At 43.3% G+C, this 26,089-nt stretch overlaps 1 protein-coding gene and 1 non-coding gene across 4 annotated transcripts in view; one reads left to right on the top strand and one right to left on the bottom strand.

The window, feature by feature from the left end:
• Positions 1-26,089, bottom strand: part of cdc42se2 (CDC42 small effector 2) — a 189,031-nt gene that overhangs the window by 109,279 nt on the left and 53,663 nt on the right. The window lies entirely within an intron of this gene.
• On the top strand, positions 19,900-20,005 carry LOC116971669. The gene has a single exon (XR_004411548.1). It is a non-coding gene; the product is annotated as a U6 spliceosomal RNA (small nuclear RNA).

Consider the following 26,089-nt stretch of genomic DNA (forward strand, 5'->3'; position numbering starts at 1 on the left):
ATGGATAGGATGCCCGGGGTTTTTCAGGGTGACCTGCACCTTGTGCCTCATACGCCTCTCAAGCACATCCATCCCAGAGTCTACTCTCCCCTCCAGCACTGAGCTAGCTCGTTTAACCATATGACAATAAATATTTGACTACTTTTACTGCGAACATTTTATGCACGGAAAACGAGGTTGAATATTCAGCCCACTCTGTGTGTATTGACCTGGAACTTATGAGGACATCTCCCTTCCTCGTTTAGGTGTACCTTTTACATCCACCTTTATGTGTGTGTAAATAATGGGCCTGTCCCATTTAGGCAATTTTTTGGGTGACTACAGGCGGCTGGTGCAAAATTTTCAACATGTTGAAACATTTTTGCCAACACGATGGCGACAATTTTTGCTGTTGTAGGTTGTCGTAGGTGCTGTCGTAGGTCACCGCCAGGTGTCAGAGGTGAATTCCATTAGAACTAGTGCCTGACAATCGCCAAAGTGGGACAGGTCCTCAGTTTCACGTTTCATCCTGAAGGAAGAGACCTCACACCATGCAACGCTTCCCCCAGGACTGTCAGCAGAGATAATGTACATTTAAACCCACACAGCTGCATTTAAGGTTGACACCTTCACTGAATCAACAGATTGAATTCCAGTCCCCCAGTATGCCAATCGTGCATTGTTTAATCCTCCTTCAGTAGAAAGGCTGGAGATTGCCCTCGTTTTGAGTGAACCCAGAAATGATATCCCACAGCCCTCACTGCTAATTTTGCGGTCCATATGCCAACTATGTCTAAACGCCTAAATCATTCTGGTGCATATGTAACCAGTGGTTTGGAATTCACACACAATCTCCAAAGCCTGTGCCTGTTTTTTCAGGCGCACTAGTACACAATGAGACACCAGCCTGATGTCTGTGTAGCTCCATACAGACCTGGGGAGAGCTGGGTGTGAGTGCCATCGCCCATCCAAACCAGTAAAGGCCGTGAAACAAAATAGGAAAAATAAACATCAGGTCTCCCTTTATCATTTTAATAGCTCCAATAACCAATGCATTAATAGGGGTGGGCTATAATATATTGGGTTGAGAAGGTTTGAAAATTCCTGTCTGATCATTATATTTAAAAAGCTGTCACAAGGTTAATTCCCGGGATGGCGGGACTGTCATTTGCTGAGAGAATGGAGCGGCTGGGCTTGTATACTCCGGAACTTAGAAGGATGAGAGAGGATCTTATTGAAACATATAAGATTATTAAGGGTTTGGACACGCTAGAGGCAGGAACCATGTTCCCAATATTGGGGGAGTCCAGAATAAGAATAAGGGGTAAGCCGTTTAGAACAGCGACGAGGAAACACTTTTTCACACAGAGAGTTGTGAGTCTGTGGAATTCTCTGCCTCAGCGGGCGGTGGAGGCCAGTTCTCTGGAAACTTTCAAGAGAGAGCTAGATAGGGCTCTTGAAGATAGCAGAGTCAGGGGATATGGGGAGAAGGCAGGAGCAGGGTACTGATTGTGGATGATCAACCATGATCACATTGAATGGCGGTGCTGGCTTGAAGGGCCGTTTGGCCTACTCGTGAACCTATTGTCTATTGTTTATTTCTTCTTTTACTCTCACTACATTTTCAACCGAATTTTGGAATGCAATTAATCATAAGGCCGGCCACAGCAACAGTCCCATCTGACCAGTGCATGTCTAATATTTGGTTGGAGTGGCTAATATATTTATTCAACAAAGTAAATGGTCACGGAGAAGCCAGTCCTAACCTTTAACCGACAGCTATAATGAAAAGTAGTTATGCAAACTTGGATAAATGGTAACACAATATGGAAAATGTCCATTTCACCTAAACCAGTTCCTGTCAGCAATTATGCCGGCATGTGAACGAACTGTGCCGTCGCAATAAATCCTCTGACTCCTCTGCTTCATCAATCCATAAAATCCCATCCCGATTGTTAACCACGATATGGATTCCAGTCACAGGACACTCCCGGCTGGGAGCATTTTCTTGCTCTCCTGTTATAAATCTAAATCAGTTTTGAATCGATCAGCCCAGACCTCATTGTCCATTCCACCCACACAGTGCTGGTGATTTGAGAGTGGTCTGCTCTACCTCCCCTCAACTCTCAGAATTTTAAATTCTCACCGGATTGCAATCTGCAATTTCTTAAAACATCAAATGTCCTGATTTTGTGCCTTTCTTTATATTTCCAAACCACAATGCTCCCTTGACAATTCTCAGTCTTCCTTCTATTGTGGGAAAGCCAGTATTCTGGCTTGTGTCTTAATTATGTTATAGATAAGGCACCAGTTCAAATATTTGCTGCCTCTTATAGCGGTGTCTGGAATATCATTGGGTCGGTATTAGCTGACCTGCTCCCTGGACTCACTGCTGGCATTCTCATCCAACACATCCAGGTGTAGAGGGTTGAATAAGTTGACTGCTCATGCCCAAGTGATTTCTGGCAAAGTGGAACAGGATTCCCATGGTAACTGTGCCCCTAGCTGTGAAACCCAAGGCTCAGCCTTGAATTTCTTGACATGCTTTGATAGTTTGCCTGCTGTTTAAAGCCCTTTTACAATTCACAGACAATCAAACATTTATCAAATATATCCTAAACAAATAAAAATTAAACACATAATTAAAATATATTTAAATATTAACAAATAATTGAGCATATTCACCCATTCAGATATCTGTATTAGTCCTATAACCACATCTCACTGAGTTAGAGACTTTTGGAATAATTTTACACACAAAGCGAGACACACACACACACACACAATTCCACACACGCAGGCTCACATAGACACACACACGCACTCACACACACGCACACGATAGTAACAAATTCATTTTCCTTTAGCTTACACAACCTATTCTGTTTATTCGCAGTAAAATGACTCATCTGACATCCTAATTATTAAAATAATTAATGAACTATTTGGACTGTTTTCTGATCACCTACAGTTATTTTTCACAGCACCTCAGACTTTCACAGACTTTCATTTCATTTATTACGGAGAGTCGGATTGTCAAGGAAGACTCTCTCTAACTTCTACAGGTACACAGTCGAGAGCATGCTGACCGGTTGCTTCGTGGCTTGGTTCGGAAATTTGAGCGCCCTGGAGAGGAAAAGACTACAAAAAGTAGTAAACACTGCCCAGTCCATCATCGGCTCTGACCTTCCTTCCATCGAGGGGATTTATCGCAGTCGCTGCCTCAAAAAGGCTGGCAGTATCATCAAAGACCCACACCATCCTGGCCACACACTCATCTCCCTGCTACCTTCAGGTAGAAGGTACAGGAGCCTGAAGACTGCAACAACCAGGTTCAGGAATAGCTACTTCCCCTCAGCCATCAGGCTATTAAACCTGGCTCGGACAAAACTCTGATTATTAGCAACCACTTTCTGTTATTTGCACCACCAGTTTATTTATTCATGTGTGTATATATTTATATCATGGTATATGGACACATTTATCTGTTTTGTAGTAAATGCCTACTATTTTCTGTGTGCTTAAGCAAAGCAAGAATTTCATTGTCCTATACAGGGACACATGACAATAAACTCACTTGAACTTGAACCTCCATGACTTTCATATCAGTTTAGTTTAGTTTCATTTATTGTGAGGTGTACCGAGGTACAGTGAAAAACTTTAGTTATGTGCTAGCCAGTCAGCGGAAATACATGATTATAATCGAGCCATCCACTGTGTACAGATACATGATTAAGGAAATAATGCAAGATTAAGTCTAGTAAAGTACAATTAAAGATAGTCCAGATCTAAATAGATGAGATAGTAATAATAATAATGGATGGGATTTATATAGCGCCTTTCTAATACTCAAGGCGCTTTACATCGCATTATTCATACACTCCTCAGTCACACTCGGTGGTGGTAAGCTACTTCTGTAGCCACAGCTGCCCTGGGGCAGACTGACAGAAGTGTGGCTGCCAAGTAGTAGATCTAAATAGATAGTAGCTCAGGACTGCTTTCCAGTTGTTGATAGCATGGTTCAGTTGCCTGTTAATACTGGGAAGAATCTGCCCCTGAATCTGGAGAATTGTGCTTTTACACTTCTATACCTCTTGCCTGATGGGAGCGGGGGGAAGAGGTAGTGACAGGGGTGAGACTTATCCTTGATTATGCTGGCCGTCTTGCCGAGGCAGCGTGAAGTGTAAATGGAGTCAATGGAAGGGAGGTTGATTGTGTGATGGTCTGGGCTACGTCCACAATTCTCTGCAATTTCTTGCGCTCTTGCATGGAGCTGTTCCCAAACCGTGCTGTGATGCAGCCCGATAAAATGCTTTCTGTGGCAACATATTTCTAAATTGCTTTGCTGTATTTTCAATCTCTTTTGGGGAAAAAAAAAAAACCTCTCTTGTGCCTCCTGAGGCTTTCTTATCTCCCGGATTGTCCAAGTCTCCCAGAACGAAATATAAATCTCCAGGAGATGAGGCAGAACAATCCAGGAGACAAATGAGGCACTCTGAATGCCAAACACAAGTTGAACAGCTGGTCTTTAAAATTCAAAATAAATGTGCGTTTGACTGCTGAGCAGATGAACTGTGCCTGCATTGCCAAAGGCTGTGACTCCATAATGTAAAGTCAATGCTGTGATTGTGGATATGCTGCACATACACTCACACAAACACACTACATGGACACACATAGCATACTTCTTCAGTCTGAACAAGGGTCTCGACCCGAAACGTCACCCATTCCTTCTCTGCAGAGATGCTGCCTGGCCTGCTGAGTTACTCCAGCATTTTGTGTCTATCCGATTTAAACCAGCATCTGCAGTTCTTTCTTACATACTGCTTCATAGGCCGTTTAGGATGAATTACTTACATTCTGGTTTTGTAGATCCCATGGTGACGGATGAATTATGGCACATTACAAGACAAGGCTGACAGGGCAGGCATGTGGGGATGTGTTCCTTCCTGTTTACACAGGGCTTCTGTGTGCTCCCGATCCCAATACCATCTGAATGACCCGTCTCCACTTTGGGTGTCTGGTGACAATGCAGTTTATCCAACAGTATCAAATGCATGTAATTATGGCCTCAACTACAGAGGTGTTGACCTAGGAGTCGGTACTGACATTGGTTCGCTTATCCTTCTGGTAAATGCGGAGGATGTAGTGCAGCCAGAGTTGGCAGTATCCATCTTGTGCCTTTAGGTGCCTGTTGTAGGTAACCCGTGTATCATGGGCATATAGTAGAAGGGGGAAACATCTACTGGACCATGGGGTTAGTGCCAGGTTTCAAACAGCTTTCCTTGAATCAACAAACTTTTATTATTGAAGTGGAATGTTATGCAGTGGAACAGAGGATGGTGCATTCCGTTGGTGGAGGACAGTCTTGTTGATATTGAGATCCAAATCCCTCATTTTCCTCAGTGATCTTCTGCATACTGCAGGTCAACTGCCTTGGTCCTGGCCTGCTGTTTTGAGCAGTTAGTTCCGACAATTAGCTCAACTCCTGGGGGAAGTCTGTTGGAGATGAGGTGAAGCTTGCGGCGAGTAAGACTGAAAGGAGAGTTGGAACAATGATGCAGCCTGGTTTAACCTGGATTTTCACCTAGAATGGCTCTGTTGTAGACCATTGTTTAGATAATGGCTTGCATGCTGCCATTAAACAAAAAGAGATGGAGACAAATTTCTGTGGTAGCCCAAATTCCGATATTCATGCACAGACTCATAAACACACACACGCACACAAATACCTACAGGCATGCGCACACACATGCACATGCACACGCACAAGCATAGTGCAAGGTAAAGCCAGCAATGTCTGATCAAGGATAATCCGGGTCACCAAAGAGGTAAATAGTAGTTCAGCACTGCTCTCTGCTGCATGTGCATGCACAGGCACGCACGCACACAAATTTAGTTCCTAAAGGTTCTGTCCCACTTAGGCGATTTTTTGGGCAACAGCCGGCGATTGGCATAGTCGTAGCTGGTCGCCGAAAAACCGGGGACTGGACCCCCTTACGACAATGTCTACAACAAACCACAACAACTTACCACCTAGTCTACGTCAAGCTATGGCAAGCTACCGACAACCGGTCACCCATTAGGACGTCCACCTACGGCTACACCTACGACAACCGAAGTCAACCTACGTCCACCCGCGACAAGCTACGACCCTGTTGCCGACAACTGAAGACTATTCAGTCGCCGGTACCTGTCGCCGGTTGACGTAGGTAGTCGCCAATGGAATTCATCGAAGTCAGCATCCACGACAACCTACGTCACCTGGCGACAACCTACGACAGCACCTGCTGTCAGGAGAAGTCAAGCTACGCTCATTGGCGTCAACCCACTGTCGCCGAAAATGTTTGAACATGTTGAAAATCCAGTGGCGACCAGAAAGACGCTACGACTCTTTGGGCGACTGAGAAGACTACCCACAACCATACAGGCGACACCCCGGCGACAACCTAGTTGCATGTAGTCGCCTAAAAATAGCCTAAGTGGGACAGGCCCTTAACTCTTAAATAGAAATAGAAAGGGTAAAAATAGAATATCGTGTTAGGTAGACAGCTTCAAACCTTTGTGGCTGAAAAGTGGACAGATTTTTAGTTACCAAAAAACTTGGAAATGTTCACATGATTAAACTCTTGTTTTTCACATCTTCTATCCTAATCTAGGGGTCAAGGAAAGAGCGTTCACGTCGCGGCCCTGTTTCCACCAATCTTTCCACCACAACACACAAGTACAAGAAGCACAACTCATGCCGAGAAGTATGTTCAGCTCTGGCTGAACAATTTCTAATCTTGTGATCAATAAGAAGATCCCAATGTAAGTACCCACTGTGAAAGGGTTTTCAGTTTAATGGCTTGACTTTGGAGATACACGTGGAGTGCAAATGTTGTGAAGGCTGAACTTTAGTTGCCACTTAACAAACATATGTCAAATACCATGTTTTATTAATATGTCAAAGGTGTTCCCAGATCTGCTGAGATACCATGATGACAAAAAGGTATAGAAGTGTGAAAACAAACACCACCAGATTCAAGGACAGTTTCTTCCCAGCAGTTATCAGGCAACTGAATCATCTTACCACAACCAGAGAGCAGTGTTGAACAACAATCTACCTCTTTGGTGACCCTCGGACTATCCTTGATCGGACTTTGCTGGTTTTACCTTGCATTAAATGTCATTCCTTTATCATGTATCTATACAGTATAAATGACTCGTTTGTAATCATGTATTGTCTTTCTGCTGACTGGTTAACACAAAACAAAAGCTTTTCACTGTACCTCGGTACATGTGACAATAAACTAAACTGAACTGAACAAATGTAAAGATGAATATATAGCAGAGTACATTATGTTCACAAAGAACTTTATTTGAAATATGAAGAGAGGGGAGCCGTGAATGGACATGCAGGATGTGGAAAACAGAAGAAATCTGTGAAAATCAGAAACACGTCAGATTGTTTCCCGTTTTACAATAATGGGCGCACCTCACAAGGAGACAGCAGCAGAAATTGGAGAAACATACTGTGGTGCTGTTCATCAGTCAGGTTACATTAGTCTGGACTGCGGTCACAAAACGCAGCCAAATTTTTTAAATAGATTCAAAACTTGCAAGAACCATCTGGACAGACTTACCACTGCCAATATTATGGCACCGGAATTGCAAGAACTTTTCCCTGATGATCTTGACTATCAGAACTTTTCAGCAGGATTAGATGCTTCCGATAAGGGGACATTAACATTTTTCCAGTGATTTTGGGGTTTTTTCAATGCACAAGAAGTTAAACATAGCTTTCGTGATTTTTTTCAATGATAAAAGTAAGATGAGAGAACATTACTCTCAGCATTTCAAGTGTAATTGAAGAATCTAATGTAGACTGTTCATCATCTTATGCAGCTGATTTTGCATGTATCAAATTTGGGAAAAACTGAAAGAATTGAAATTAATGAATGATGGAATGGTTGAAGTCGGATATGAATATCATGTATTTTATGACACAATTTCTTTGAGTTTTGACATTAAAAATCCAGAAAGAACTTAAGGGCCTGTCCCACGAGCATGCGACCTGCATGCGGCAAGCGTGACCTAAAGGGCTGGTCCCACCAGCATGCGCCTGCATGCGGCAAGCGCAACCAAACCAGAAGCGGGAGCCGCGCGGAAGTCGAGTGAGTGACACAATGTCGAGGCGGCTGCGCATGCCCGTCGAGATGGTGCGTACGGCGTCGAGGTGGCTGCGGGCCGGCAGGCCGTTGCCGCGCGGAATTTTTAAACAGTCAGTTTTTCGGAACCCCGTGCGATGTCGGGACCAGCTCCACACAACTCCATACGGCTCCGGCAATCGAAGTGAGACCGGCTCCGCGAGGCCGTACGGCTCAAGCGACCACGTTAGGTCGCGCTTGCTGCATGCAGGCGCATGCTGGTGGGACCGGCCCTTTAGGTCGTGCTCACCGCATGGAGTCACATGCTCGTGGGACAGGCCCTTTAGTGAATGGTCTGTGAAATGGACAAATTCTCTCTCTTCATTCTTTACATTTATAACAATTTAGTGCAATGAACAATAGGTGACTGACTCCTCTGCCTGCAACAAAGTGAGTCTTGCAACATTCTCCTGCATTACATGCAGATTTCATATCAAAGGAGCTAGAAGTTACTCCAGCACTTTGTGTCTTTTTGTGTAAACCAGCATCTGCAGTTCCTTGTTTATACCGTTTCAAGACATTTACTTTCCAAATGAAGGTCGATTCTCACTGGACAATTAAGTAAAATGTTCTGATCGTGAGAAGTTGGCTGCTAGCTCTTTGCATCAAGACTGATTTTGGCAACCCAAATGATAACTACATTTTACGGCATGTGCAGGAAGAGATTGTTTCAAAAGAGCAAAACAAGGAAACTAAAGATGGGTGGATTTTTAGTGACAAGAAAAAGGAAGTAGCTAAAATGGCTAAACATGGCTAATCTTTGGACTTTTATACCTTCTATTATGATCTCAGGTGGTCACTGTATAAGGGTTTCTGATTAATGACTCAGCTGTGGAACAAAGAAACAGAGTGAGTGGAAGTGCGGATGTAAAAAAATGCAGATGATGGAATCTTGAGCAAAACATAAAGCGGTGGAGGAACTCAGCGGGTCAGGCAGCAACTGTGGAGGGAATGGACAAACAACTTTTTGTTCGGGACCTTGCTTCAGATTGAGGGATTGAGTGACTGCAAGTGTCGTGACAGCAGACGGACAGGTAGATCTTAACTGCCATATGTGAATTGCTGAGTTTTATTAGTACATTAAAAAGTTCCTGAAGTTGTTGAAACCAGCAGAAAGCCAACGGAAGTGCAGATTAAAGCCCCTGTCCCACTTGGACGACCTATGCCGACCTTTTTTTACTCGTGGACATTTTTTATCAGGTTGAGGCCACGAGAATGCGGACACCACTCACGAGCATGAGGAAGAGTTACGAAGATCTCCCACGACCTCCTACGACCAGTGGCAGACTGGGTCTAAAAATATTGGTTGCCAGGAGACAAAAGGGGGCCCACTTCATCAGGGGCCCACTTGCCATCGGGCAAGCTGACACCCTGGCCAGTCCGCCACTGCCTACGGCCTCGTGGCGACCATGCTGCGAGTATGAGTCAAGGGCAAACTCGGCAGAGGTTGGCAATTAGGTCATACAAGTGGGACAGGCCCTTAAGGAAGGGACTGTAGCCAGTGGTATTCCACTACAGACAGCCAGCCGCTGAAGTATGCAAAGTCAAAGCTAATCAATGCATTATTACTAAACATAAGATTTTCCAGATTATATTTTTATTAATAAAATTAACTGAAATATAAATGTGTAGGGATATATATGTGTAGAAATATATATGCTTGAGCACACAGAGGAATTAAACAAGTATTTACAAGCAAAGTAATATAAATTCAGTCTATTTAAAAAAAAATAGGATTCGCATTAAGGCTAGATATGTAGCAATATTGCTCATTTGGTCATCGATTCAGAAGGCAGAACAGCACAGAAAAAAGACCCTTTGGCCCAACTTGTTCATGCCGACCAAAATGTCGTACCTAGGCTCGTCCCATTTGCCCGCATTTGGGCCATTTCCCACTAAACCTTTCCTATCCATGTAACTGTACAGATGTCTTTTAAATGTTGTTAATGTAGCACCCGCAGCTACCTTGCCTTTTTTGTCCCATTTACCCCTGGCAACTTTTTTAAAGTAAATTTACCCCCACCCTGCTTTGTTCAGTAATTTGAGTTTATACTTCTACCATAATAAAGCAACTGACAAAGGGGAAATGTTAAAATACTGTTTTTAACATTATTATTTTAAGTTCCAGAATCAACAAATTTACCCCCTGGGGGTAAATTTACCCAGGTTGGGAACCCTTGATCTACACACTGTATATGGACCGATTGTAATCATGTATTGTCTTTCTGCTAACTGGTTAGCATGCAACAAAAAACATTTCACTGTACATCGGTACATGTGACAATAAACTAAACTGAAACTAGTATTACATCAAATTCAGCCTTCAAGTCAACAGGAACTCAAGTGTGATTGCTTTAATCTATGTCCATAGAAGGGATGATTTCACCCAGTTAACCTGCTAACAGTAATCCCGGACCAAAGACGCATTTATTGCAGGAGCATGAAATGTTGACTGTACTCAGAAGCTGGCTGTTTTCCAACACCTCCCAAAGCACAATAAACCAATTGCTCACAGTGCTGGCTGAATATGCAGGAAATGCTTTGTAAACAAGATCTATATCATACCAATTCCAGGTTTCATTTGATAGCAACTGCCCTCATTGCTTCAGTCACAAAAGGAAACACAGTTGCATAGCAAAATAAATTAAGATATTTATTTAAAAGGATGAAACTACAAACATTCCTAGTGGCTCATACAAAATATATAAACTTAGCATGCACCAGAAAGCTGAGATTTTACATCTGGGCATGAACCAACCAAGTTGGGAAACATCACAGTCTAAGGTCCTTCTGCTGCTGGACGTTGAGGGTCTGGGTCTGGTGGGGACAACTGAAGGGGTATCACCCCAGGGAACCACATGAGTGGCAATGGTGTTAAGTACAAAATAAATGCTAACTGTGCAGAAAACTAAAAATACTGAATATATAGTCCAACAGTAAGAGTGTATTCAGAGCTTTGCAATGTTTTCTTTTGTGTGTATACTTTTTTATGAATAAAGTTTACTTTAGGAAATAGAAAATATCCTTCCCACCAGGCAAAACCTGCCAGGCACATTCCTGGGACCTGCATAAAGCAGCTTCATTATTGACTTATTTGTTTTTTTAATGGCAGCAGATGGTGATACCACCATTCCTAGTCAGGATGGAGATAATTAAATCATTCTATAAGAAATCACAAGTGGAGACCTTACTGTACGAAGTGACTGACAATACTTTTACACACTGAATTTGTCTTGCACAATTATTCCACGCTCACTGTAACTTGCAAGGGGAATAGTCATGGTTTTATGTGGAGAAAGATGACTAATTTTGTCCATGAGTTTTGCTGCTGCCAACGCTTATTCAATAGACTCTGTAAAAGAGAAGTGTTTCCAGTAAAGTACATGGTTTACTGTGTGACCTGCCTGCACTAGCTCACTGTCTGCCCCAGTGGTCTGAGTGAGGAAGGGTCTCGACCCGTAGCGTCACCCATTCCTTCTCTCCAGCGATGCTGCCTGACACGCTGAGTTAGGCCAGTTTTTTGTGTCTATCTTGGGTGGGAGTGAACACACTGGAGTGAAAATTACCAGCAAAAATCCTCTCCTTGGGCATTCTCTGCCCTGAACTTCCTCCAGCAACAAGGAGACAATTAGTCTGAAGTGTGAAGAAGGGTTTCGGCCCGAAACGTTGCCTATTTCCTTCGCTCCATAGATGCTGCTGCACCCGCTGAGTTTCTCCAGCATTTTTGTGTACCTTCGATTTTCCAGCATCTGCAGTTCCTTCTTAAACAAGGAGACAATTATTCATAGAGGTGGGTCAGAGCAGTGGAAGTAATTTTCTTGAAACTTTCATTTTCAAATCGTAACAGTCAAAATATGAATCTAATTTGCAAACAATGAATCTGCTTATTGGAAAGATAACACAGCATCTGCCAAAATATCCAAAAGAATAAAGAACCAAAATATCAAAATAGAAACAAAGAACTTCAGATGCTGGTTAGTACACAAAAGGACCCAAAGTGCAGGAGTAACTCAGCAGTTCATGCAGCATCCTTGAAGAACATGGATAGGTGATGTTTTGGATCGAAGCCCTTCCTCATCATCTCACAAGAATGTGCTAATGTAAAACTCCAATTCTTTTTCATTTGTGATAGCTATTGTTTCACTTATAGTTATTTGAAATTTAATTCCATTGTTCATTTACCTTCTTGGTACCATTCATGGAGTGGATTCAGTAGGTAAAGATTACAAAAAGTTAATAACCAAACTGAATAACACCAGTTAATCAATCCACAAGTTAATTCTTGATGCACATACTTCATACCAAGAAAAACCGAGGTCCTACAAAGGTTCAGCTAGTTAAGGCAATGATTAACTGAACAACCGAACCACAGAACAACAATGTTAGCAAGACCAAGGTGCTGCTTGTTGACTTCAGGAGGGGTAAGTTGTGGATCCATGTAACCTGTATTCATTGATGGGACGGTGGTGGAGAGAGTCAACAACTTCAAGTTCCTGGGCTTGCGCAGCTCTGAAAATGTGCCCTGGGCCCAGCACATTGATGCAATCAAAAAGAAAGCTTGACTTCCTTAAAATTGAGGAGGGTTTGTCTATTGCCAAATACTCCATCAAACTTCTACAGGTGTACAGTAGAGAGCATACTGACAAGGCTGCATCACAGTCTAGTTTGTTAACTCAAACATCCAGAAGCAAAGGAAGAAGGTATTAGAGACTGAAAACAGCTACCCCCAGGGTCTTGAACACCACACAACACTAACTCACCAAATATGATCAGCTATGGCTTTGTTTTGGTTGCACTGTGGACTTCGGTTTTGCACTATTATGACGGTTGCATAGTATTACTGGTTATTAAGTTGATGCATTATTAGGTATTGTATAGTTATAATGTGTGTTATTATGTTAGTGGACCTGCTAGGCTGCAGCAAGTGAGAATTTCATTGTTCTATTGCTGGTACAAAAAACAAGTAAACATTCTTGACTCTTCAAGCATGGACAATCCTATGATCAATTCTCAGTAAATGCTGAGGAGAACCAGCTTGTTAATACCTGCAGCTTCACTCATTAGTCAGGATCCACGCTCTCATCTGGTATCCAAAGCCCTTGGATACAAAATGCATGACCATGGATATTCAGATGAACAGGAGTAGGAAGAGATGTTTCTGCTACTTCCAATGACGTGACAGTCAATTTATTTAGCTGCAATTCTGGAATAATTTTCAGAAGAATCTCTGGTTTCAATAGGATTGGACTGTCGTCAGACATTCAAGGGGACTGACCATCGGAATCGAGCTTTAACCATTTTATAGTCCAATGATGTATTTCGGCGGGAGGGACATGGTGACAGGAGGAAGGAGCTGGATATGGGCTGAGCGCAAGTTAATCAGGGACAGATCTCAACAATAATTGTGGAAACTCACTGCTTCCTTATGAGGCTGCAAGGATCACAGGAGCTTTCTGACTTGTTCAACGGTGTTTTATTTGTCACATATGCAACTGCACAGTAAATTATTTTTTGCATATATCACACATGCAGGCGCCGCCATTTTTGGTGCCATTATTCAAAGTCCGGACAGCTCATGCTCTCGATGTACTGGAGCAGGGTACTAGATCTACTGTGAACCGATATCCATCTTCTCGTCCAGCCATATTTGTGTCACACAGGCACCTCATGCATCTGACCTTGAAAACACTGGAGGCGTTACCCTGGGTCACCCACCTACCGACCCTTGCTCTTCACTTCTGAGGTCTCCAGCTCCCTACCAGTTCCGCCATCATGACTCTGACTATCATTCAAACCTTCCATCATCACTCCTCATTTGCTCAGCAGATCTTGGACATGGGGAGAGGGAAGGAGATATTGAGTGCTGCTCCCCTGCCAATGCAGGTACCAATAGAACCTGCATTTGTGCTTTCCAGTGAGTAGGGAGGAGAAAATAAAGAATAAAGGTAGATAATTAAAACAGGGGAATCAATGTAACTTGTTACAATGATGGAAGTTTCCAGAAAGTGAAATTGTAAAATGCAACACCAAACCGTTGACTTCCGACAGGTCTCTTGAAGAAAGCTTTTGCTGGAACATTGGAGATTGAACAGTTTATTTGGATGCAGTACAAACACGAGACAGACAGGATGCAATCTGCAAAGAAAACCAAACTGGTGACATCTGTGCAACAGCTGTATAGGCCTTGGGAACAAATCAACCTGTGAGTAGCTCGAGGACATTGAAAAGGGAAGGTAACCACCAGGGTGAACTCAGTGTCTGGCAGATCCTGCCAAAGGATTGCAGCTTCTTAAGTTTGTTCCAGACTGAAGACACTTTTGTTAAAAAAAAGTCAAACCTTTTCTTTTGAACTCCAGACAGATCTGCAAGTGGGAGTCAGAAATGACTCCCTGCAAAAACTAACCAAGGCTAACCCCTAATCAGAGTAAATGCAAAACAGATGCAATTCTATAAAGATATTGTTTTTTTTTTAAATTATGCAATTAAACTAGAACTCTGTAAAGTAAATGCAAAGGGTCTTTTGCAGCCAGCAGGAAGGTCAGCCTTCTACGACCACACTCAGAGACACAATAAGGTGGTCTGTGAGGTCACAAGTTACAGCAAGAGCAAGATTGTCATCAACTGCAGTCGAGAGTTTGATTCTGATAGCCACAGAATCATGATCCTTCCTCAAAAGATCGGGTCCCTCCCTCAAACCGAAGCTGCAGCAGGAACAGAGTTAAAAAGGTAAGCTGCATATCGCAATGGCAAGCTTCCACAGAGTGATACCCTCTCAGGTGAACCCGGATTTCAGTATGAAGAGCCTGCACCACACGGGCACTGTCTCAATTTGAATATGAACAAAATGAGCTGGTGAAGGGGTTCTCACTACACACTATTGGCACTCAGCGCAATGATAAATCTCAGGAAGCAGCTGGTTACAATACAGTTCACGGAGGAAAGTTAATTAAAGTGTTCCAAAAAGTAAACAGATCACTTAACGGGAGTTTTCAATTCACTTTAAAGCATGCAGGATTTTTGAGGAATCACCTCGTGTAAAGCGATTGGGTAAAACAGGCATTAAGCTGCTTGGTTCCTGTGCATCTTATGGTGAGCATTCGATTGCATTATGCTGAAATAAACACTATCTACACACTAATATCATGACACAGGAGTAGATTTAGGCCATTCAGCCCATCTAGTATGCTCTGCCATTCGATCATGACTGATCTATTTTTCCCTCTCAACCTCATTCTCCTGCCCTCTCCCCATAACCTTTGTTGCCCTTGCTAATCAAGAACCTATCCATCTCCGCTTCAAAAATACTCAATACCCAATGACACATCCTTCCGTGGCAATGAATTCCACAGATTCATCACCTCTGGCTAAAGAAATTCCTCCTCATCTCCATTCTGAAGGTATGTTCTTTTATTCTGAGGCTGTCCCCTCTGGTCCTAGACTCTCCCACTCCTGGAAACATCCTCTCCACAATTACTCTATCTTGGCCTTTCATTATTCGGTAAGTTTCAATGAGATCTCCCCTCATCATTCTAAACTCCAGAGGGTCAGAGCCATCAAACACTCCTCATACACTAACCTAATTATCTCTAGGATCATTCCTGTAAACCTCCTCTGGACCCTCTCCAATGCCAGCACATTCTTCTTCAAATATGCGTCCCAAATCTCCTCACAATATTCCAAGTGTGGTCTGAGAAATGCGAGTTTCATTCAGCAATGCCCGAGGTCTCGGGCACAATGGAAGTAGGCGTGTGGGGCGAACCTTTCACTCTTTTGTAAGGACAATAAGATTCCGAAAAATACTTCATGCCAAGGGAACCAAAAGTTGATTAACATTTAATTAAATGGGGTCATGCAGTTTTAAGTGTTTGGAAACTTAACACAAACAGTGACATGGTGGAGCATGTTTTACATCATTGTGTCAAACGTCAGCATAAACTTCAGGCTGTTGTTGCGTTGGCTGCTTGTGGTACAAATAGCCTGTGAATTTCACATTTATCCTCCCTAGGTGACCAGGTCAGTTACTTAAGCCAAGATCTTAATAAGCACTTCAAAAAATTAATGGAATTCCTTAAGTTGTGATGGAAATTCTCTTCTTTTTACTGAAACCATCTGACTAAGCATATAATGGGTTAATTCAGTGTTCTTGCTTACAATAGGTGCCGATATGCTCAGAAGCCTAAGGGCACATTCCTGGCCAGATCCAAGAGCAAATGTTTGGAATGTCCCTGTGTCTGCTCCCCCATTGTAAGAACCAGGGATTGTCTCTTACAATCACCGTTGCCATGGTCTTGCAGATACATTTCAACAATGTATAGTGCTAGACACCGAAGGACAAGGAGGAGGGAGGAGGGGAAAAACTTGTTGCCAACAATCCCTGCGAGTCAATCTGCAGTCATGAACTGCTCTCCCCTCAAGACAGGTTAAATCCAAATAAAGCAACTCTGTAATCCATGGGAACTCAATGGCAAGATTGCACTAAATCTGGTCGTCTAGTATTACAAATTATTAAAATTTTGATTATTAAAATTAAGTATTATTGATTTGTTATATATTTATTAGTTATGTTATTACATGAATGGGTCTGTAAAGCTACAGCAAGAATTTAATTGTTCTGTTCCTGGTGCATTTGATAATTAAACTATATTGGCCCTTGAATATGTGAAGTCTTTGAGAGAATAGGTGCAACAAAAGAAAAAACAACAAATGAATGTGGAAAAAAAAGAGTTTTGACTCTAATCTGCTTATTGCAAATGTGATATCAATGATAAGGAAAATGTTGACATCTCTTTTGTTAAGGAAGGGCACTGAGCCAAAGCCAATTAACCTACAAACATGCAAGTTTTTGGAGAGTGGGAGGAAACCAGAGCACCTGGAAAAATCCCACGCGGTCAGAGAGAGAATGTACCTGCTCCATACAGACAGCACCCATAGTCAGGATCGAACCCGGTCTCTGGTGCTGAAAGGCAGCAACTCTACTGCTGCACCACTGTGCTGCCGGATTGAATAATGGGATGGGATGGGATACTTATCCTGTGAGAAGTGGTTAAGCCCATTAGGCAAGTACTTTCTAGATTTTAGAGAATGAGAAATAATCACATTGAAACATTCAAAATTCTTCAGGGACACACAGGGATGATGCTTCTTCCAGTTGGGTATGACTGGAAGCAGGATTGACAATCTTCAAATAAGGGGTCAGCCATTCAGGACCAATATGCAAAGTGTCTTCATCATAGAGTCTCATTGGGACCTGCAGGTACTTTGCATATTGAAGAGAACATGGGATTCTTTGTATATGAACCAAAGCGTTGAAACTTCAACTAATGGGCATGGGGAAGACCACTACCAATCCCATCCTGTAGATAGCTTGGCTCCAATTTTAACTTGTCGCACCTGGAAGCAGCTAGAGCTGAGGGTGGGGTGTGAGGTGAGGCGTCAGCTAAAGGAAATGTAGACGGTGCATCCTTTGAAGATTGAAAGATACAAAAATGAAAGCCAAGCCCTTCAACCCACCGAGTCCACGCCGACCCATTTGCATTCGTTCTACGTTACCCCACTTTTACATCCACTCCCTTCAAACTAGGGGCAATTTACAGAGGGTCAATGAACCTTCTAACCTGCATGTCTTTCGGATGTGGGAGGAAGTCAGAACATGCAAAAAAAAAACCCCACGCGGTCTGAGGGAGAATGTGCAAACTCCACACAGGCAGCCCTCAAGGTCAGGATCGAATCCAGGTCTCTGGCACCGTGCGGCAGCAGTTCTGCCATCTGCAGCACTCCGTCACTGGTTTTAGATATGTGTATAGTTTGAATGATCCGATTGTCAATGCCACTCTACTCTCCACCTAATTAGGAGCCGCTGTTGGCCACTAACAGCAGGGAGCCTCTTGCTGATTTAGTGTCAAAGTGTTTTCCCAAGATACTCTATGGGCCGGGAACAGTTGTCTGAGCATGAGACGGAAACCTTGAGCATCCCTTGTACTGTGAGGAGATCCCCTTCCCCCAACTACCTGACCACAATCATGGCTCCATTCACAGCTCCGCAGCCTCCCACTGATTGAGATCTTGGCCTCTCAGCATTCTCCCACCCCTTCCCCCAGCCCCACAGCTCCAAGCTCCCGTCCCCTCTAACACACTAACTCCCATAGTCGGTCCCCGTGGATGCCGGCTGTAGCATCCTGATACTGGTGAAGTGTCCACCATTATGACATTGAAGGAGCCTCCATGATCCCAGACTTAGTTTAGGTTTAGTACTGCTGAATGTCCATAGACACCCTAACTCTTCCCCGTTGATCATGACACCCTGAAGACTCTGAACATTGACTGTAATGGCAGCTGCAGGATATTTGAATGCAGTGAAAAACCCTGATGCAGTTCCCAATGCACAGATGGTGAGACCAATGTGGGGAGAAGAGTTAGCTCAACATAGAACGGGGATTGGGGTACAGTTCAGCACTGAGACTGCCAATGCCCTTCCTGCTTAGCTACGGGTGGGAGTGGCTCACGCCTTTTTGACTACCCTGATGGTTCTGCAAAACATGGCAGAGCAGCTCAGCTATCCAAATAGCATCAGGTTTGCTTCTCAATCTGTGCTGAGTTAGCTGTGCAGCTAAATGAAGTGTTCTCTCTGGCAGCGGGCCTGATCGGAATTCTTGTTGTTTTGTCTGTGAAAAGTATAAATGATTAAAAACTTTTCATTCACAAGAAATGATGGCTTGTTTCATCTCCGCATAATTGTCAGCAGGCTTTGTTCAGTCAATTATGCCCCAGCTTCCAATGGGGAGGGGAGGATGGGTTGGCAAGCCATGCGATTTAACTCCAAACATCTTGTGGAATTTGTTCAAATGTGGGGTTTATTTGCACCAAATGTTCTGTCAAAGGGAAAGGATCTCTGTATTAACACAGTTAACACAGTCTGAAGAAGGGTTTCGGCCCGAAACGTCGCCTATTTCCTTCGCTTCATAGATGCTGCTGCACCCGCTGAGTTTCCCCAGCAATTGTGTGTACCTTCTGTATTAACACAGACAGGATCTCTGCACTGACCCTCCCGTGACGTCAGGGAGGTCATCGTAATGGCAGCTTGGACTTTATTAATGGGCGTCTCTAAATCAACGTTCCTGCTGCCATTTCCAAGATGGTGATCGACACTTCATGTCGCTGGAGGCCTCATTATGTGTTTTCAATTGGGAACAGAATTAAATTTAACTAGTGCCACACAGGTTGACCGGTGCTCAGGAACGCCAGCAATCAGGGAGAGGCAGGTGTTTCCACCTCAGGAAGAGAAGTGCTTTGCAAGGCACTTTGTGCGTGTCAACGGGAACAATGGTGCCCACTGCAAGGCCCACCCTCAACCCTGGAAGGTAACCCCACCGGCTCCCTTGTCGCTCTCCTGTCCCTGGTTTGCACAGCCGGCAACCAGCCAGCTGCCGCTTGTGGGCCAAAAGTAAATCATTTATAATGAGGTCCTGCTGGTGAAGTTGGCAGGACCCGCACATACTGCACTAGGCTTTCCTCACATCTCATCGCTCCCTCGGATCCCAACAAGCCTCAGGGCCTCGGGAGCTGCCTAATGAGAATGCTGCTGACGTAATTGTTTAGTGCAATGGCTAAACTATTTATTACTTGCCTCTCAAGGGCACAGCTAAGCATTTCTTTCATTATATTCCTGCTGATTGCAGGTTTTTTTTTACTATTTCATAAATCTACTTCACACTTTTGTGGTTGATGTTAAACTCCAGTTTGGTTACTCCACTGGCTTCAAATTATTGGAACGATAGAGAAGATTAGCATGGCCCCTGAGCAAAGATGACATGCACATTTGTGATGTGCTCCATATTTGGGGTGGCACAGCGGTGGAGTTTCTGCCTACAGCACCAGAGACCCAGGTTTGATCCTGACTACGGGTGCTAATGTTAATCCTGGTTAAATTGGAGAGGTTAGGACTTTAAAATGGGGTAAAGCTTCAGGGCTGCTGGGAGATTTGGTCAATTTGGAATTGCTCTCTGCAGAACTAGGACAAGCTGCAGAGTGGTACACTGCCAGCGTGTAGAGAGCCTAGATACAAGTTGCAAGAAAAGAATAAGAACATCTGCAGGCCCTATCAATTAGGTGCAAAATGTATAGAATGGATTGGATGGCTGCAAACCAGACATTGTAAATAATTGTAAATAATGTTGCAGAGTTCTACTTTGTCAAGTGTTGATTGGATGAGGTATTGAGCCGTATCTGGGTTTCTTGCAGATCAGGGTAAATGTTTCTAAATTGGCTTCCTTGAGAAGTCCTGTTTGAATACTATGTATTGAGCTGCTGTATTATTGGGTTAGGGAAATGTCTGTTACATATGGGGCTAATCGATATCTGTAATTGTATTATTAAGAGACCACCCCCATGTGGTTTGGCCCCTCGACGTCCCGGGACATATAAAAGTCCACTACCACAAGGTCCAGCGTCGATCTTCTGGGAGAGCGCTTGGGACTGCATGAACTTCTGGAGTGTCTCTGTTTGAGAGAGGCCTAGAGTGCTTGATCAGGCAGATACGAGGATCGAACCCGCGGTGGGATAGATATAGTAGTTGAACTGTAATTGCTCTTTGTCAAAATAAAGATTAGTTGTTCAAGTGCTTGATTCAGTGATTTTTGACTGAAACTAGACTGGGAGGAAAGCTTAGAACGAGCAAGTGACACTATCTGCACACAGTTTCTACGTTCTCCCCGTGCCCACATTGATTTTCTCCGGGAACTCCAGTTTCCTCCCACATTCCAAAAACGTACAGTAGGTTTCGGCTTTGTAGTAAATTGGCTTTGGTAAAAATTGTAAATTGCCCTAGTGTGTTGGATAGTGTTGGTGTATGGGGTGATCGCTGGTCGACACGGACTTCGTGGGCAGAACGGCCTATTTCCGCGCTACGTCTCTAAACCAAACTAAAACCAAACAAGGAGTGAATTAGATCAGCGAGTGCAATGAACTATAAGATTGTTCTCAGTTTAGCACCCAGAGCACACGAGAGCTTTCTGCGAGAATTTAGCAGTGAATGTGGATATCAGGAGCTTGCCTTCAAAGTAACTTGAAAGGTGTAAGCCAAAAATGCAAAGAAAATGGAAAATAGGTTAGGAACCCAATAATATAATAACTCCAAACTTAATTAGTTTATTGGAAGAGGCACCACAAAAACTAGACAGAAATTAGTAATGGTTCTCAATGCAAAACTCTTTCTCAAAGCAATGGTTAGCTACATGGAGTCTACTTGTACTAAGCTGTCTATTTTGTGGTTAAAAGACAGTAGTTACACGAGATACTTGAGGGAAGCACAGCAGCACCATGTCGCAATTAACTCACATGCCCCAAGCTGAGACTAAATTGTTAGTTTTGATTTTTGTGTGGTTCTGACCTTCTGACAAATAAATCTGTCTCAGAACCATTTAATGATTTTCTTGGATGCAGTTGGGCTGATTCCCAGTGCATGCCGTAAGTCCCTATTACAGAGACATTGAATCACTGGAATGATGCGCGAGTCATGATCAATGTATGACCAAAGGTGAAGGTTGTTAAAGATCTACGATCTACTGGGCTGCAGCTGGAAGTAATACCTGGAATACAAAGTTCGAGAGGTCGAGGGTTATCCACCCTGCTGCTGAGCTCAGCTACTGCACGTACAGTTTCCTGCATTCAATGGCATTTCTGTGCATATTACTGGTGAGCAACATTTCCAATGGTAATGGTGGCCTTAAACTAATGCTGGAAGTGCACAGAGAAATACTGTTAGTGTGTAAGTTGATAATGACCACTTCGGCAGGCCATTAGCACCAGGTTGCAGCAGTGTGCGATATGAAATAAAGTCATAGAGACAAACAGCATGGAAACAGGCCCTGCTGCCCACTAAATCTGCACCATCCATAAAGCATCCATTTACTGGGGCAACTTACACCTTTGGGTGGCGGGAGGAAGCTGAAGCACTGGCGAGACCCTCGGATTATCTTTAACCGGACTTTACAAGACTTTCTCTTTCGCTGACGTTATTCCCTTTATCATGTATCTGTACACTGTGGACGGTTCTATTGTAAACATGTATAGTCTTTCCACCGACTGGTTATCATGCAACAAAAAGCTTTTCACTGTACCTCGGTAGACAATAAACTAAACTAAACACAGGGAAGAAACTCACACGTAGAACATGCAAACTCCACACAGACAGTACTGGTGGTCAGGATTGAACGTGCCACTGGAGCTGTGGGAGTGCAACTGTAGCTACACCACTGTGCTGCCCCAATTCTCAGCAAGATAGCCATTGTCTTCAGAAGAGAGCATGCAGGAGTGGGGAGAGAGGGGGGCAGAGAGGGTTGGGGGGAGAGAGGGGGTGGAATTGAAATTTATATCAAGAGGACTGGAATACAAAAACAGAGATGTAATGCTGAGGCTCTATTAGGCGCTGGTCAGTAGTTCGGACAGTATCATTTGGGGTACTGTGAGTAAGTTTGGGCCCCATATCTGAGGATGGATGTGCTGGCTCTGGAGAGGCTCCAGAGGTTTAAAAGAATGATTGCAGGAATGAGTGGGTTAGCATATGATGAGCGTTTGACAGCATTGGGCCTCCACTCTCTGGAGTTTAGGAGGTGAAGTGGGGACCTCATTGAAACTTACAGAATAATGAAAGGCATGGAGTGGATGTGGAAAGATAGACACAAAAAGTAACTCAGCAGGACAGGCAGTATCTCTGGAGAGAAGGAATGGGTGATGTTTCGGGTCCAGACCCTTCCTCAGATTCAGATGTGGAAAGGATGTTGGGAGAGTCTAGGACCAGTCATAGCCTCAGAATTAAAGGGCACTCTTTTAGAAAGGAGGTGAGGAGGAACTTCTTTAGTCAGAGGGTAGTTAATCTGTGGAACTCATTGCCACAGAGGGCTATGGCCAAGTCAGTGGATATTTTTAAGGAAGAGATTCACAAATTCTTGATTAGAACGGGTCAAGGGTTATGGGGAGAAGGCAGGAAAATGGGATTAGGAGGCAGAGATCAGTCTTGATTGAATGGCGGAGTAGACTCGATGGGCCAAATGACCTAATTCTACTCCTATAATTTGTAACTTGTGAAACAAATAATTAAGATATTGCAGCATGACATCGACACTGATAAAATAGTAATACTGCCTGGCTTAATTGAAATTGTGTTTAGAGTCTTTGGCATTACTTTAAAAACAGTTCTGAGCCTGAAACTGTATCCAAGGAAATCTGATGATAATAGCAATGTTTTACCTGGAAACAACTACATGGAACAAGGGGCTTCAGTTCAAGTGTCAAAGCAGATGCTTGCGTCACTTACAGCACAAACACTTGGTAAGACTGTTTGCTGTTGCCGCATGAATTGATCTGACTCACAAATGCAAGCTGCCAAACAATAGATGGATCTATTGTTTCCTTCTGATTTGTTATGTGCATGGTGGTTGGAACTGCTCAGCTAAGTTATGGAAGAGCGATGATGCAATGTGACTAAAATTGGTAATAACTGCATTTCTTTTTGCACGTTCACCTGCGTTCCATCAGAGCCAACAATTATGGAAAGCAATACTAAACCAAATTAACAAATAAGTACTTTAAAAAAAAAGGGCGATTGCAATATTGATGTCAAATCAGCTGAAGAAAACTTATTGGAAACATTTCATTTCGTTGTTTCAACTTGCTATATAAATGCTACCATTTTATAAGCATTCAATTCTGCCACTTTCAGATAGAATTTAAGAACATGAGATGCAATGAGTAAATTAGTTATTCTCAAACCTAGAAAACAAAGACGCAAAGTGCTGGAGTAACTCGGCGAGTTAGGCAGCATCCCTGGAGAACATGGATAGGTAACATTTTGGGTTGAGACCCTTGATTGTGAGGGGGGGGAGAAAGAAAGCTAGAAGAGGAGGGGCAGGACAAAGCGTGGCAGGTAATAGATGAACACAGGCGAGGGAGAGGGGTTGATAAGCAGATGGTTGGACAAAGGCCAGAGATGACAAAAAAAGGTGTGAGGCAAATGGATGGAAGAGTTACGAAGTGTGAAGCAGAGGGGAAGAATGTAAGGGGAGGGGGAGGGTAGAAATACATGCCAGTCCAGATCAAACCTGTTATTCTATAAGAACAGAGTGTCATTCGTTCTAGGAGCAGAATTAGGCCATTCGGTCCATCGTCAACTCCGCCATTCAATCATAGCTGATCTATCTTTCCCTTTCATCTCCACTCTCCTGCCTTCGCCCCATAACCCCTGGCATCCTCAAAAATCTGTCAATCTCTGCCTTAAAAATATCCATTGATTCGTCCTCCACAGCCTTCTGTGGCAAAGAATTCCACAGATTCACCACCCTCTGACAAGAAATTCCTTCTTATCTCCTTCTAAAAGTGCCCCCATTTATTCTGACGCCATGGCCTCTGGTCCTAGACTCTCCCACTAGTGGAATCAGCCTCTCCACATCCACTCTATCCCAGCATATGTCTATTCGGTAAGTTTCAATTAGTTCTCCCCCTCATTCTTTACTCCAGCGAGTACAGGTTCAGTGTCTTCAAACACTCCTGCATGACTCTGACTGTTTCTATGGCGTTATGACTCTATGAATAACAACAAGAATTGAATTAAATAGCCTCATGACTGTTCTTAATGCAAAATCATAGCCTACATATGTTCCTGGGCAAACCTTGGCCCATTCTAGAGCACGGTTCAGTGCTATGCAGGTCGCAGCGACACGCAAAATAGCATGACAAAGCAATGGAAGCCCATCAAAGAGTACCTTTTTGTAGCCCACCATCAAGATAAAAAATGTGCTGTAAAAAATATGAAATACAGCACTATTCAAAATCCACTTCTTCTGATGAATTTGGAAAGATTGGGGAATCCCCATAGAGATTCGACTATTATGATCATCTTGTGATTTTGGCCTCCTTATTTGCTCTATTACCATGAGCTTAGGAAGATCATGACTCGGGTCACATCATCATTCTTCTCCTGCAGATTTTCCATCATGTATAAAGAAATATATACATTCTGAGCCTAACATTGCTTTACATAATTGCACCCCTTGGCTATTTGTTATGCCTTGGGTGAATCATAGCAGTTGCTGAAGCTTCATCTCTGTTGCTGTTTTCATGTACAGAAGGATCAAATATCAGTATAATTTCAGTTATTGTACATCATCTGATCCATATGAAGGCACTAATACATTTTCTCAAGTTTCATTCCCATGTGCCAGGCATTGAGTTTTCTTCAGGTACAATCACAGGCAGCGGTTCAACCATGAGAATCATCTTAGCTAGATGAGCCTTCACTCAAGACATTATAGATTTCCATCTCATATTTCATTTGGGCAGCTTACAACCTAGCGGTATGAATATTGATTTCTCTAATTTCAAATAACCCTTGCATTCCCTCTCGCTCCGTCCTTCCCCACCAGTCATCCTGCTAGTTTCACTGTCGTTCTGCTTAGTTTCACTGTTCATATCCCCCTCGTTATCATCTTTTCCACAGCCAACAATGGACCATTGTGGGCTCCACCTTTCCTTGATCATCGGTGCTGGCTTTGATTTATTCTTTTCACACCTTTCATTCAATTCATTCTTTGCACCTTTTCATACTGTTAATTTCCTCTCCCTTGACTCTAAGTCTGAAGAAGGGTCTCGACCCAAAATGTCACCTGTTCCTTTTCTCCAGAGATGTTGCCTGACCCAGCATTTTAGTTTAGTTTAGAGACAGCGCGGAAACAGGCCCTTTCGGCTCATCGGGTCCGCGTCGACCAGCGTTCCCGCATATTAACACTAACCCACTAGGGACATTTTTTTTTTACATTTACCAAGCCAATTAACCTACAAACCTGTATGTCTTTGGATTGTGGGAGGAAACCTAAGATCTCAGAGAAAACCCCATGCAGGTCACGGGGAGAACGTACAAACTCCCCACTGAC

This window comes from Amblyraja radiata, chromosome 3, assembly GCF_010909765.2.
Source record: "Amblyraja radiata isolate CabotCenter1 chromosome 3, sAmbRad1.1.pri, whole genome shotgun sequence".
Taxonomy (NCBI): Eukaryota; Metazoa; Chordata; class Chondrichthyes; order Rajiformes; family Rajidae; genus Amblyraja; species Amblyraja radiata.